We start from the raw sequence: 13,382 nt of genomic DNA on the forward strand, positions 1-13,382 counted from the left end.
TACAGTCTCCAGTCTGTAGTTAGAGTTCCTCTTATCCCTTTATTGATAGAAAAGCCAATTTAGAGGAGTTCTTTATCCCTGCATCCTCATGCTGTTAGCCACACAGACTGATCACAGTGAAATACTTCCCTATCTCTGAGCTGGATCAGAGATCACAGATATCATTTATCAGGCACACTCAGGGATTTACATAAACTTTCCAGAAGCAAAGGAGGACAACAACTACCAACCATAACACCAGAAGGGTTTCAACAGCTTTCCGCTTTGTCACAGTAAGAACCAGTTGTAAACTCTGAGCCCACCGTGTACTGTATCTCCAGCCCCATGGAGTCAAAATAAATATTGCACTATATTTCCTCACATATCCTCACTACTCCTTTCAAAAGCAAGCAACAAGTTTAAGAGAGAGGTGATTTATTATATCACACAGTGCAGTGGAGGTGGGACAAGAGAGGTTAAGACTTCCCCCCCACACACAGAGGATAGCCAGGTACTGCAACAGGTTACCCAGAGCAGTTCTGTGGTCTCCACAGAACATTTAGCAGTAGGTTGGACTAGAGCCCTCTGGAAGTCCCTCCCAACCTGAGTTATCCTACGACTTTATGATGCAACAAAACCAAATTTACTTCTCTTTTTTTATGGAATGTTTGCTCTCTATTCTTATACATACGACACATCTTTTTATTCAGTGATATTCATTGATGCTTTGATTCTGTTGCCATAAATAAAAAAAGTATTTGCAAAAAAAACCCAAATGAAATCACAGAGTTATTGGAATACAGCTTCTGGAGCAAATATGTCATCTACAATAAGCAGCAAGAAACCAAGAAGCAGAGTCTGGACTATCAATGTATTCAGAGAAATATATTTTAAATCTAAGTATCTATGCCCCGTTGTCACGCATCATTTACAGACTGGTAGAAAGTGCAGCAGAGTCTGGATTTTCACCAAAGCATTTCCTCCGTTGCCAGTTAAGCAGGGGGGCAGGGGGGAATCTCAGATAAATCTGATGGAAACAAATGTGCAGACTTCATACCGAAGTGAGTAGGGTTTTTCTGTAAACAACAGTAAAAGTGAAAAAGAGAGGAAGAGAATAGTTGCTTTTTCATTATTATTTGGACAGAAGCAGTTAAGTGAGGGAAGAAAGGGAGACAGATCTTTACTCAATGTTTCCTCTCTCTCAATTGTAAGTAGAATTAATGAATGACAATCCTCCCAGCAGACTTCTCTTTTCCTTCCTCAATACCCTGCTCTCTCTCCACACTGGTAAGCTGCTCTTGCCATTTTCAGGGCATGTTCTGCAGGAAACTGTTCCTTACTCAGCCAAATAAAAGCCTCTCTGTGTTTACGGAGAGGACAAATCCCTAACTGCAGGACAAGCTCTCCTGAAGAAGCACCCTGAATACATTTTCAGCAAAGCCAGGGACAGGGCTGTGACAAGCAGCAAACACAATACAACATCCTCTCTCAGATGTCAGGAAGAAAAAGAGGGAGTAATAACTCTTACCTTGGATGTACCCTTCTGCTACTGCAAACACAGCTGGTTCCACTGCCTCCAGATGGGAAGGGGCAGAAAAGAATCTGCATTTCAGGCAAATGGTGGTGGCACATCCTGGACCTCTAAAGTCCTAAATTAGGAGTTTACTTAGTTGCTTTTGGCACAGAGGGACATACGGGACTCAGGGTTAGTTCAGAGCTAAACACAAAGTAGGAATATTGCCTTGTTCCCGGGTAGTTTTTCCTCAATTCTATTATTATTCTATTATTCCACTCAGCCAGATCTCTAACTTAACAAGGAAGAGGAGAAAAAAGAAAAAAAAAAGATAACAGCCCTGGAATTGGAGAAGTCAAGCATAGTTTTACAGCTAACACAGATTCTGGACAGGACCCGTCTGAGGCTGTGACAGCTCGAAAGGAACATCCTCTATACAACAGTTGGTGGAGACCCACTAACCTCTTAGTTCCAGTAATATCACCACCTAAAGTGACTGAGAATGCCCTCAGATCCTCTTTAAAAAGACTGCCAGCCTTAGGCAAAATCCCATTTACTGTTTCTCCTGCTTTTGCTGCATTCAAGCCTACACAACTAAGCCAGCATCAAGGTCTGAAAGGTCAAGGAAAAACATACTGAACTATGCTGTTATTCTGGAAATACCCATTTCAACAGTTGTTTCTTACATTTCTTTTAAAGAGTCCACTTTGCTCCAGGTCTATAAGCAGTCACAATGTCAGGCAGATACTCACAGGGAAATACAGACCTAAAGGATGTTGTCAAAAAACTATCACCAAAACAAAAGGATGCTCAATCAAGTGAATATGGCTCAAAGTATTTTTCAGGTGACCCAGTATGTTTTCAGTAGACTCATTAAAACTAATATAGGTTCACCATTCAGAATCTTGATATAGGGCTCAGGTTTATCACATGGCAGATCATTTTAGAAAAGACTAATTGAAAAAACAATGGCTGGTTTGTAAACTGATTATGGTAGCAACAGTGCCAAAATATTTTGCTCCAGCATGTTTTACAACAGCTGGAATAAACACATAGACAGAAACGTTGTCTTAGGTAGAAGTAGTATCTTTCACTAGACCAACTAGCACTCCTGGGAAAGGCAGAAAATATTCCAGATATAAAAGCCCTTTTCATGCCAGAAATAGAAGGAGCAGTTTCCAAGGTACACAAGTTTAGCAGCACTGATTGAAGTTTAGGTATTGATTAAGTAAAACATTTTTTAAAGAAAGGAGAATTTAAAATAAAAAATAAAAAATATTCTTGCAAAAATATAGCTTAAGAGCATTGAGAACTTAAATCTAACTATATTGCAAGAGTATTTCTTGAAAAGAAAAATAATATGGACAAGTGTAAAGAAGTCCAGGTACAACAATCAACCAGGTTATCTTGCTTTTCAGCATAAGACATTCCCTTTGGTAGGAAGAGTAGTTCCAAAACCCTTTCAAAATTCTACATAAACAGCTTCCCTTTGCACAACCATTGTAACTAGGGGTAAACCAGAAAACCCACTCTCATTTGGGCCAATCATCACTTACATTTTTGTCTACTTCAAACAGGTGAATGTACCCACTTTTTAGTTTACCATTAGAACATCACTAGTTTATGAATTCTGTTCCAGAGCCTGTATTGTCCTTCCAATTCTTCTTCCTTTTCTCCTTGTCTACAATACTTTGATTCTTTTGCAAAAACTGCAATTAACGTCTTTTTGCAAAAGAATCAATGGGTTTGATACATGGAGCAACCCAGTGCTACAAGCTAAAATAATCCATGCTTTATTTGAGAGAATATATTTACAAAACAGAAAGTAAAGTATATGTAGAGTCTTAGTTCCATTATATAAGAATTAGTATGACTCCTTTTACAAACTCTTGCCTGCATTAGGGAAATATCAATACCTTTCTATCATTTTAATGATGTTGCAGGGTCAGCTGAAGCTAATGGAGTTGCACCCTCGATTAATTCAGACCAATTAGGACAGCAAATTAACTGAAGGCTTCTCACTCTTGCACAACAACAACAAAACGAAAACCTTTGTGCAAGCTTCAACTGCTGTGTGCTCCACCTCTCTGCCAGAACTACAGCCATGGCAGTGCTGGTTGAAGAAAACACGTGTGTGTGCCTGAGCTACTGCCGAACAGTGGCCGAGGGTTCAAAGGGTCCTCTGGCTGGAATTCAACTCACATCTCCAGTCACTGCAGGGGGATCAGCAACCCTGAACAAAAGGATGCACTAGAGCAGCAGTGATCAGAGGTAACAGTTTCAGCCACAGCTCTATCCATCAGGGCTGTCTGGTGACAACCCCAGAAGGGTCACAGAGATGATGCACGTGGATCCTGCTCTCCCTTTTCTGTGACACAGAGCTATGTAACAGCATCCACTCCTGTCTGATCCTTTCACTTTAGCTTTTACCCAGCTGAGCTAACTCAGATTCCCTTGAAGTCAAGGACGCTTTGACACTTGAATGCTGATGGACTTTTACCCTTTTACCCATAAGAGCATTCAGGATTTCATAGAACTCTTAGATGTACTACCCTACTGCCAAGAGCCTGGAGCACTACAGAGTGTATCCCCTATGGCCTTTCCTTCTCCTTGCACTTCTACAGAGAGATGTCCTGCCCTGCCCGTGCCTCCAGACACTCTTCACACACTGATGGGAAGTGTCACTGCCTCTCACAAACAACCCCACCTATCCAGACACCAGGGTTTGCAGAGCATTTTCGTAATTCCTGTAACCTTTAGCTGATTTATATTTTCATGTCGCTAAGGAAGAGACAACTAAAGCTGTTCAGAGGGACAAAAAAAGCCACAAAATCAAATCAGAATGTCAAAACAGGTAGCATTTTAAAAGACTAATTTTGGAAAGATGCATCATACACACAGCGTCCACAAACACTGCTTTTACTTGAACCATTTCAAGTTAATTTTCACTGAATTCTAATCAACATTACCAAATGTTTACGATCCAGGATGTTCTGTGATTTAGCGAGGGTGTTTTCCTTTTCTTCTTTTCCTCCTGATGGACATTGCCATGAGAACTACAGTGAAATGCATTCCTCCTACTCTGGTAATAAGGGATATATTCGATTTTAAATTATAAAAGGCAATACTTTTTTTGGTGTTGTTACTTTTAGTAACACAAATCAGGCCAGCTGGAGATGTTATCTCTACCCTGGAGAGTCTTGTGCAATGTTTTAAATTGTAAAGGGAAATAAATGATTCTAGCTTTTATGACAACACAATTCACAGTGACTTCTCCTGGTATTATTTTTCTGGGAATTGCTGCACACTGCAGACTCACATAAACTTCTATGAGCACCTTGAGAGAAATATGCATTTAAAAGTTTATTTAGGCAAGGTAAAAGATTACACTGAGAAGAATACATTAGCATACACTAAGCAGAATAGAGCCAGATCTCTACTCTGGCTTCATTTTCCTCATGCATAAGTGGACAACTTATTTTAAAATTCCTACTTCTAATTGGATGCAAAGTTCTAATCTTCACATTCCAGCCAAGCCCAACAGACAGAAACACAAATTCTTTTGTGAGAACAACTGAAAACAGTTCTTCCCAGGCACCATGAGTGACAACCTGAGTGACATAACTGTAACTGGGTTTTATTAAAAGTTTCCAAAAGTAATTTAACAATATCGATACCGAAAAATTAATTTCTCAAGCCAAAATAGGAGTAAGAATCACAAGGGTTTCTGTGGATTTATTATACATTAGTTCAGTTTAGATTCTGGGATAGATGGCACAAATGGAACACGAGCAACTGCAGTGAAGGTTGATAAGCCTGAAGGAATAACACTGACATTTTGCAGAATTCTTGTGTCTTACAGGTAAATTTTTCATTCTAAATATCCTCTGTAACACCAGGCTGCCCACCTTCCTTTGACATGAAAGTGCACCTCTCTCCTAAACAACTGTTTGCAGGCAATAACAATTATAGTGATTTCTAAATCTGTGAGGATTCCATCAAATTGCCGCACTCCAATGAAAAAACAGGTTTGAAAGGAAAATGGCCAAGTTCCCTTTCCACAAATGAGCTTCACAAATAGATCTGTGGAAACTATAAGAGAGGGAGGAGAAGAACAATTTGGAAACAGCACTCAGTAGTAACTAGTGGCTGAACACAGAAATATACCCTGTCATGTCCTCATATTCTGAGTTCTTGCTAGGACATGTATTCCATAAAATCCAAGAGATTTGACCCGAGCTAACTATCTCAATTCACTTTCAGCCTACATTCCATCCATAAAAACACCATAACTAAAGCTCAAATAAGGATTCTGACAACGTTTAACGTATGAAGATCAATTTGAATAAACGTCATTAAACAAATGAAATTTAAAGTCAGTCATGTCTCAAAATAGAAATTATATAAATTGCCCTTTTTCTATCTCTTTGTTTCACTTCCCTAGTTGTATTTTTCAAACATTCAAAATAATATTAACCGTATGGACAGACAGTTAAGATAACTCTATCTTCTGGCACAGCTGGCAAGAAGCAATGCACAAAAAGAATGTACTAAGAGTTCGTTCTGCAATAGGAATTGGTATTTTGATATTAAGTGTATCTGAAGAAATTACAGCAATAAATTTTCTTCACTCAGGAGAAATATCAACCTCATAGTTCTGTGGAAATGGCAGGAAACTGCCGAAAAGAAATTTGTTTCTCTGGGGAATATGGAAAGAAATGGACTCGTGTACCAGAGACACTTAAATTTATCCCTGTATCTGTCTTGAATGTTATATATTTAAATATAAGATTTGTAGATAATAGTAGTCAGCCTTCTCCCTAGTTTCTTGCCACCTCCACAGAAACATACACAGCCACTCTATTAAAAGAGAAATGAACTGATTTGACTGAAAATGAGGATTTTGATTTTCCTACAAAATTGCAAAGATTCCTCTGAAAAACAGATAAACCATATTTCCAGTTTGCTGATTTTATTACCCAGTCCAGTTTTAGGCAAAGTGTGTTTTCATGCACTCTATCCTGAAGTGATAAGTAATCATTCCATCTTTTCCTTTGAATGGAGTTCACAATAAGCAATTTTAAAGAGTTCTTATGTATAAACATTTACACAAATAAAACTGACAATGGCAAAACAGTAGGAGCAAAGGAGCATGGGACACAACGTGGTTGGTCTGCTTTGTCACTCTCCTAAAAGAGAAGAGAAAAGCTGCATACACTACATTGCTTATAGTTTATATATAGACAAAGAGCAGAGGTTAAAATACCATTTAAAAAGTAATTTTCCACACATGAGACAGAGAAAGAGGAGTTATATTTCGTTGGTTGTGTTGCTTTTTGGTTGGTCAGAGTTTTTCATATATGACACAGATTTTAATAACCTTTAGTTAATTACTTCTGAAGGGCTCTTGCTGGAACCAATCCCTGCTCTTTAAGAACGTAACAGGCATATGATTTTTTGTCAATATAAAACAATTTATTCCCAACGTGTTCCACAGCTGCATTCTTCTGAGACACTGGAATATGAAGAATATTGGCAGAAATTAGCATAGGAGAGCGGTCCATAGGAAAGGAGTCTGTGTGGGAGCTGTGCAAGTGAGCAGACAAAGCTCAAAGTTTTGACAGGACAACAGAGATGACATGCAAAAATAAGGTAAGAAAAAGACCCTTGATGGCAGAAAGAGAATGGTGCAAATCTCCAAACTCAGCAAGAAGCTTGGAAACAGTGACCTGTCATTGCCCTGTTCTGTCCCTCTGCACTTCAATTCCTTAGTTTATTCTGGTCTGACAATTGCAGCTTCAGTCTTCTCGAAGCAATCAACAAGTCTATTGCTCAGAATGAACATCAAACTGATTGTTAGAGCTAAATGGTGGTTTGTCAGGTTGCCAGAATGACTCTTTAGAGGAAATACATTATTACAATTTTAGCAAGTCCATTAATGTCACAAGTACCACAGGCATTCATTTTCCCGTGTCAGTGTTAGGGGTGCATACCTGCTCCTGGGATGAGGGATTAACTACTGCTGTAACTATCCTGCTTCACTTTGGCTTCCAAGCATCCTCCCACAGGCACACGTAAACTCTGCTAATTCTTCCCTGTTTTGCCGTCAAATGCCAAAGCCTCAATTAAGATCAGAGCCCCAGTGATCAAGACACGATCCTTGCCTCAGAGAGGTTAAATAGCCAAGACTGGCAAATGGTAGGAGAAATAATGGAGGAAGCTGGAGATAAAGTTGCTTGCCCAGGGTCACAGAGCAGGCCAGGAACAGAATCCCTATCTCCTCTTCCCTTCTGAACAGGTCACCTGTTTTCTCACCTCTGGCTGAACTTTCTTCTTTCCTTCTTCTCAAATATGAATAATTCATTCTCCAGCTCTTAGGTCAAGATTTCTGTTCACATATGATAACATTAACCAGATAAGAAGTTTTATGCTACCATATTAAAAATACTAAAAAGCATGGTAAGATCAAAACTTTTCAGCTAAGAACATTGCTGCTGGTTTCTTTATCCATATGCATTTAGAATTGTTTCTTTTTTACTGATACTGGTGTAATTAAATCTCTCTCTCTCTCTGCCTGCCCATGGCAAGGGTTTAATTTCTGCAATTCATGAAGAAATTCTGTATTCAGATTAGCTGCAGCACTTCCTTTGCCCCCTAAGTATTTTGAGTTTGTAGAGATTATTGCAAATGTGACAACAAAATTCAGTAAAGGTAAACTGTGAATTCTGCTGCTAATAAGAATTCATCACTTTACATGCAAGACTGGACCACCCATCCAAATGACTTAGAGCCCAAAAGAAATTCTAACCAGTGACTCACTCTAGATAAACAAAATTGTTGTCTTGTCATTAACTAGACTAAGTTACTGCATTGAATAAAATTCACGGATTTGATGTCTGGAAGTGCTAGATACAGCTCCTAACTGTGTTAATAAATTGACATTTTTAAAATGGAGGTTGTCCATTGCTCAATTACCCTAAATCAGTTTGTCAAAGAGAGTGTCCTTTAGCTACCTTCTATTAATTACAGTATAAAATACAAAGTACTTGTAAATAACATGTCCCAAGCCTTTAATAGAAATGTTGGCCACATTATCTTCTGTCATTCTACTTGAACTCCACACCTAGATTTTCTACTTTCCTGGTTACATTTTCTTTGAGGGGTACAATAAAAACTACTGCATAATTTTAAATCACCCATATCAATAAGGAGACCATGTGATTATTACTAAGGAAATAAGAAGGCTACAGTGGACAGTGAGGATGAATAACAGCAACAGTGGATTCCTTCCCATTGAGCAAATTGATGGAGCACACCTACCACAGCAAGAATTGAAATTTCTGGGCAGAGTAGCCCCTCTTATCCAGCCATCAGCATTCAGTGAAAGCTGCAGGATATTGGGATTCCTTTGCCTAAATGTCACGACTCTTTGCACAGAGGTTGGTGTGAGGGCGGGTCATATATAACCACCCTCCAACACTCATGCAAATTACATCACCTAACTTTAGATCCTGGAATACACCACACAAAGTAGTTCTTAATAGTGTACTTTATATAATAAAATTTCAATGTAGCATAAGGTTGCAGCCCCGTGAAGGACAAACAGGAGCATTGCTATAGCAACTGTATGAAACTGCTCTAAGTGAACTGGATGGGAGTGAGAATGATGCATGAGGTGTCTCCCAGGAAGAAGCCTGGCTGCTGATGGCTGGTTTCAATGCACCAACTCCAAGGCTGCTCAGTACCCTCTGGATTCTAGGTGATCAAAGAAGAGACAAACTCCAGACAAACAGGGGGCTGTCCCTCGGTCAGCACAGCAGGTGGGGTGGCACAGCTCTGCTAGGGTGCAGTTCAATACTGTGACAAGTCAGGGGATAAATTCCTGGGTTCCAAAAAAAGGGTAGGTTTCCCCAAATAAAGCATAATTCTTGTTTGCAAACAATTTTGCTTACAACAAACGTATTAGGGAGGGGTTCGGACATACTGAAACCTGAAACCATGACACCATTGAAAGCTCAACAAAACTGATGTTTATTACCAAGAGGTAGCCCACAAAACGAACAAACCCAAAAAAGAGGAAGGAGGAGAGAAACAAGCCCCCAGCACAACCTACCCAGTCACCCAGTTCTTACCAACCTAGAATTCCCATAATTACCCACAGCAGAAGCTGTACCCTTGGAGAGTCAGTAAGTTCACAAACTGGCAGGTGTCCCTGCCAAAAGGCAACATTGTCCTTGATGTGAAGCTAGTTCTCCTCCAAGAAAGCACTATCTGCTTTTATACAATTAACTGAGTGACCTCAACCTGGGCAGGTGTGGCCAGCACCGCCCAGCCAGAGGCCCTCAGTCCCACCCCCTTGGTTATGTAAGGGCATCTCTTCTGCGCACACGTGGCTTTCCCTGCGCCCACGCACTGCACTTGGGGGGTCTTTTCCAAATGAGTCTGAGGGCATTACTTCATCCTCTCTTCTTCAGTCTCTCCTTCAAGCGGCCTTGGAGGATGATTAGCCAATCACAGAACACCAATTAAAACAGTTTATACAAGAAGCTCTCTCTCCAAGGACGAGGTACCTGTTTATCAGTACTTGTTTTCTCATAACTTGGAAGGGAAAGAACAAAACTTTTACAGTTGTCTGGGCCAAACACAGACCAAAAGTATCAGCATAAATTCACCCTGATACAAGCAAATCTTATGTCAAAAAGAGAAGAGAAACACAGAAACAATGAAGCCACAAACCCAAAGAAACATGAATCTTAGAGCTGAACAGTGACTTTACTGAGTAACATGTTATAAATTGCCATGGGTGTGAGTGCAGGGTTGGACACAATGACTTCTGGAGATACTTTAGAGTCTACAACATTCCATGGTTCTATATAAGCTGCATGTTTGGCCTCAAATCGAGAGCTTGCCTTGCTCTTAATTCAGGCCCACATACTACTTCCCTTCAAGAGAAAATGAATGGAAAAGGGTTTTGAAGGCAGAAACTTCCACTATTTGTTCATGTTTAAATTAATTGAATTTTCAAATAGGAAGTAGAGAGAGAATATGGTTGATTTTTTAAAAATTTATTTCTAGAAAAGCTCCTCTCATTTTTTTCTAAAAAGAATTTCAGAAAGTTGTAGTGGCTGTTTCAGTTCCAAGCAAAGAAACACTTGAGACCTCAGGATTAGAAACACTAAAGAGAGGGTGCTCCTACAGAGAAGAGAGCAGACAGAAGGTGTGTGGTTCACTGTTCACACACACTGGACAGAGAATTTAAAAGAATAAATAATCCATGCAGCCTTAATTACATTACATATCCTTAATCTAAAAGCCTCACATTTTCTGCAATTTTCATTGAATTCAAAACATAAATGCTTCATTTTTGCAATAGTTTTCCCTGCTGTGTTGTCTTTTGAAATCCAATAGCAGTGTGAGCAGACAGTACTAATTAGTCTGTAGTCATTAGAAGACAGGTTGAAAGACGGACTAGCAATAAAATCAAAACATAGAACCATATTACTATAATAACTATTTGAGCTAATACTATATATAATTGAACTTCTAATGGCCAGTTTAAGCTGATAGAATCCTGAGTGCCTTATGTTAACATTATAAAACTAGAAACATCAGGAATTAGATAATAAAGAATAGGTGCTGAATATGACATTTAACCTCAGGGCAGAAAAAACACCGTGCCAAAATCTTCCCACAGGTAGAAACTGTGTGTTAAGCACTGAACTGCAACTAGGCCCTCACCATTTTCAGCACTGTGCTGCCATGGGGGCATGGGAGGATGTGCAGCAACCCTTTGCTGTGAGCTGTTCCTTACCTTTAAGTGAAGTTTAACAAAAGTGATCTAAGCCAAACAAACTCTTGCCAGCCGGAGAGGAAGGAGGAGAGATCTCAGAATATCCCCTACCACTATCGGACATTGGCCTGAGTGGCCAAAGTTACAATCAACACTTCTGGCAAATTAATTACTTTGCAACACACAGGGGTGAAGAGAAACAACCACTATACACAAGAAGGACTATGTGAGTATGAGCATTTTTTAAATCTCCCAATGAAAGCTGTGAGTTCACATCACTCTTCCTGCAAAGTACTATTCAGGTAGCTGAAACGAACAGGACTCGCCTCCCATTTCAATTGACACAAAAGCACAGTGGCACTGTGCCTTTACATTCCTTAAAAATGTTAGAAGGAAACCAATGTTAAATGGTTCAAAAACTGACCTAGGAGCCTCCAAAACATACTTTTTCCTGAAAGCATTTTAAGGAGCATCCAGACTCTCTTTCCACTAATTTCATTTATGCCAGCCAAGAAGACTCAAATGTTTTACTGGCTGAAGCACCTTCAAAATCTGGCTACTGCTTTACACAGTAAAGTTACTCTTAAGTATGATTCTCTAACTGATTTTTGATCCAAGTATTGCTTACACTCAAAAATTCACTACAGTTTTAACACACTGATTAATTTAAAGAGGCATATCAGAGACATACATAAAACAATTTCTTACCTGTTTTAGAGTAGGTAAATGAAAAGCACATAAAGAGACTTTTCTGGAGTTCGGGTGAGGCTGCAGCGGGACATGAGGATGGACACAACACAAATTTTGGATAACCAGAAGCTATTTGCAAATTTCTAGTTTCATTTATTCCATATTATAGATGAGGATAAATATCAAGGAATGCAGTTTATATTTCACACCTGCTGTCACAGAACTTGGAAAAACAGATAAACATCTCAGTTTAGTACTACCATAAGGAAACCACATATAAATTTTTGTCTAAACAAACATTTTGCATCTAGAGTAACAAAACAGAGGGAAGACACAGCTCTTACCTCATTCTTAAGTGCCGAAAGGCCCAATGGTGGCCTGCAACTTCTGCAAACAATTTTCCACCACCTATAAAACCACAAAAATATTTACTATTCACAAAAAAAAAATCACACTCACACCCATCACCAGCCTGAATCCCACTTAATACTAAGCACTCCATTCCAAGTGTGACAGCAGCAGTACCTTTAACCCTCAACCCCAAAATCTGAACTACTTTGAAAACAGACTGAAACTGGTTTATTTCCAGAAACTTCAACTTTATTATTTCTCCACTCAATGAAATAGTTCATATGAATAAACTACAATCTAGTTATATCTTCATAAACAAAGAATTAATTTATGGTAATATAATTAATTCCAACCAGGATATATTTGCAGGAAAAGCATCTCAACTAACTTGATGAGATTAACAGTTGATATTAAAAAGAAAATTGCTTAATGTAGTTAGAATTTTATGTGGATAAATTAGACCTAGTCCTTTCTGAAATGTTGACTGAGAACCTAAAGTGAAACAAAGTCAATACATGTCACATGCTAATCAAATTAAAAGCTGATTAAGTGACAAATCTCAGCTGAAAGTCGAAGCAGAAAATCCTCATCAGGGGAGCAGAGTTTTTAATGGGTTCCTGGAGGCTCTACAGGCTTTTGATAATTCACTTTTTACAATTAGCCACCTGATGGGAAAAAATAACTGTAAAATCTGGAGATGCGACTGAGGAAAAAGTAAGTAAGAAGCAGGGTATGTAATGGATGCACAAGGAAAAATACCAGTGGAATCCAGAGCAACATGCACTTTAACACTACTAAATGTAAACACAGGCAAACATTTTGGCACACAATGCTGGGAGAAGGAACCATTCTGAATTACTGTGTCATAGGATACCAGTAGGAACTCCAAAGTGTTTCACTTGTTTACTATATTTTGTCCTCTGACAGAAGATGAACTTCAGTTCTTCAATGTTTTTAATTTTAAAAGGCTACTACATATGTATGTGTGTGAGAGTGCTCATCTAAATGCACATACATGTATATACAGTAGGATGATCTTCCTTGGGGTAAGAAATATGG

The 13,382-nt window shown here is 39.0% G+C and overlaps 1 long non-coding RNA gene across 3 annotated transcripts in view; it reads right to left on the reverse strand.

Moving 5' to 3' along the window:
* LOC113972758 overlaps positions 1 to 12,380 on the reverse strand; it is a 136,352-nt gene extending 123,972 nt beyond the window's left edge. For all 3 annotated transcript variants that reach the window (XR_003535995.1, XR_003535994.1, XR_003535993.1), the window contains exon 1: positions 12,317 to 12,380. This is a non-coding gene — a long non-coding RNA (uncharacterized LOC113972758). The remainder of the gene's footprint in view (positions 1 to 12,316) is intronic.
* Positions 12,381 to 13,382: the final 1,002 nt, after the last annotated feature.

This window comes from Neopelma chrysocephalum, unplaced genomic scaffold (assembly GCF_003984885.1).
Source record: "Neopelma chrysocephalum unplaced genomic scaffold, ASM398488v2 Primary Assembly neopelma1_96, whole genome shotgun sequence".
Lineage (NCBI taxonomy): Eukaryota > Metazoa > Chordata > Aves > Passeriformes > Pipridae > Neopelma > Neopelma chrysocephalum.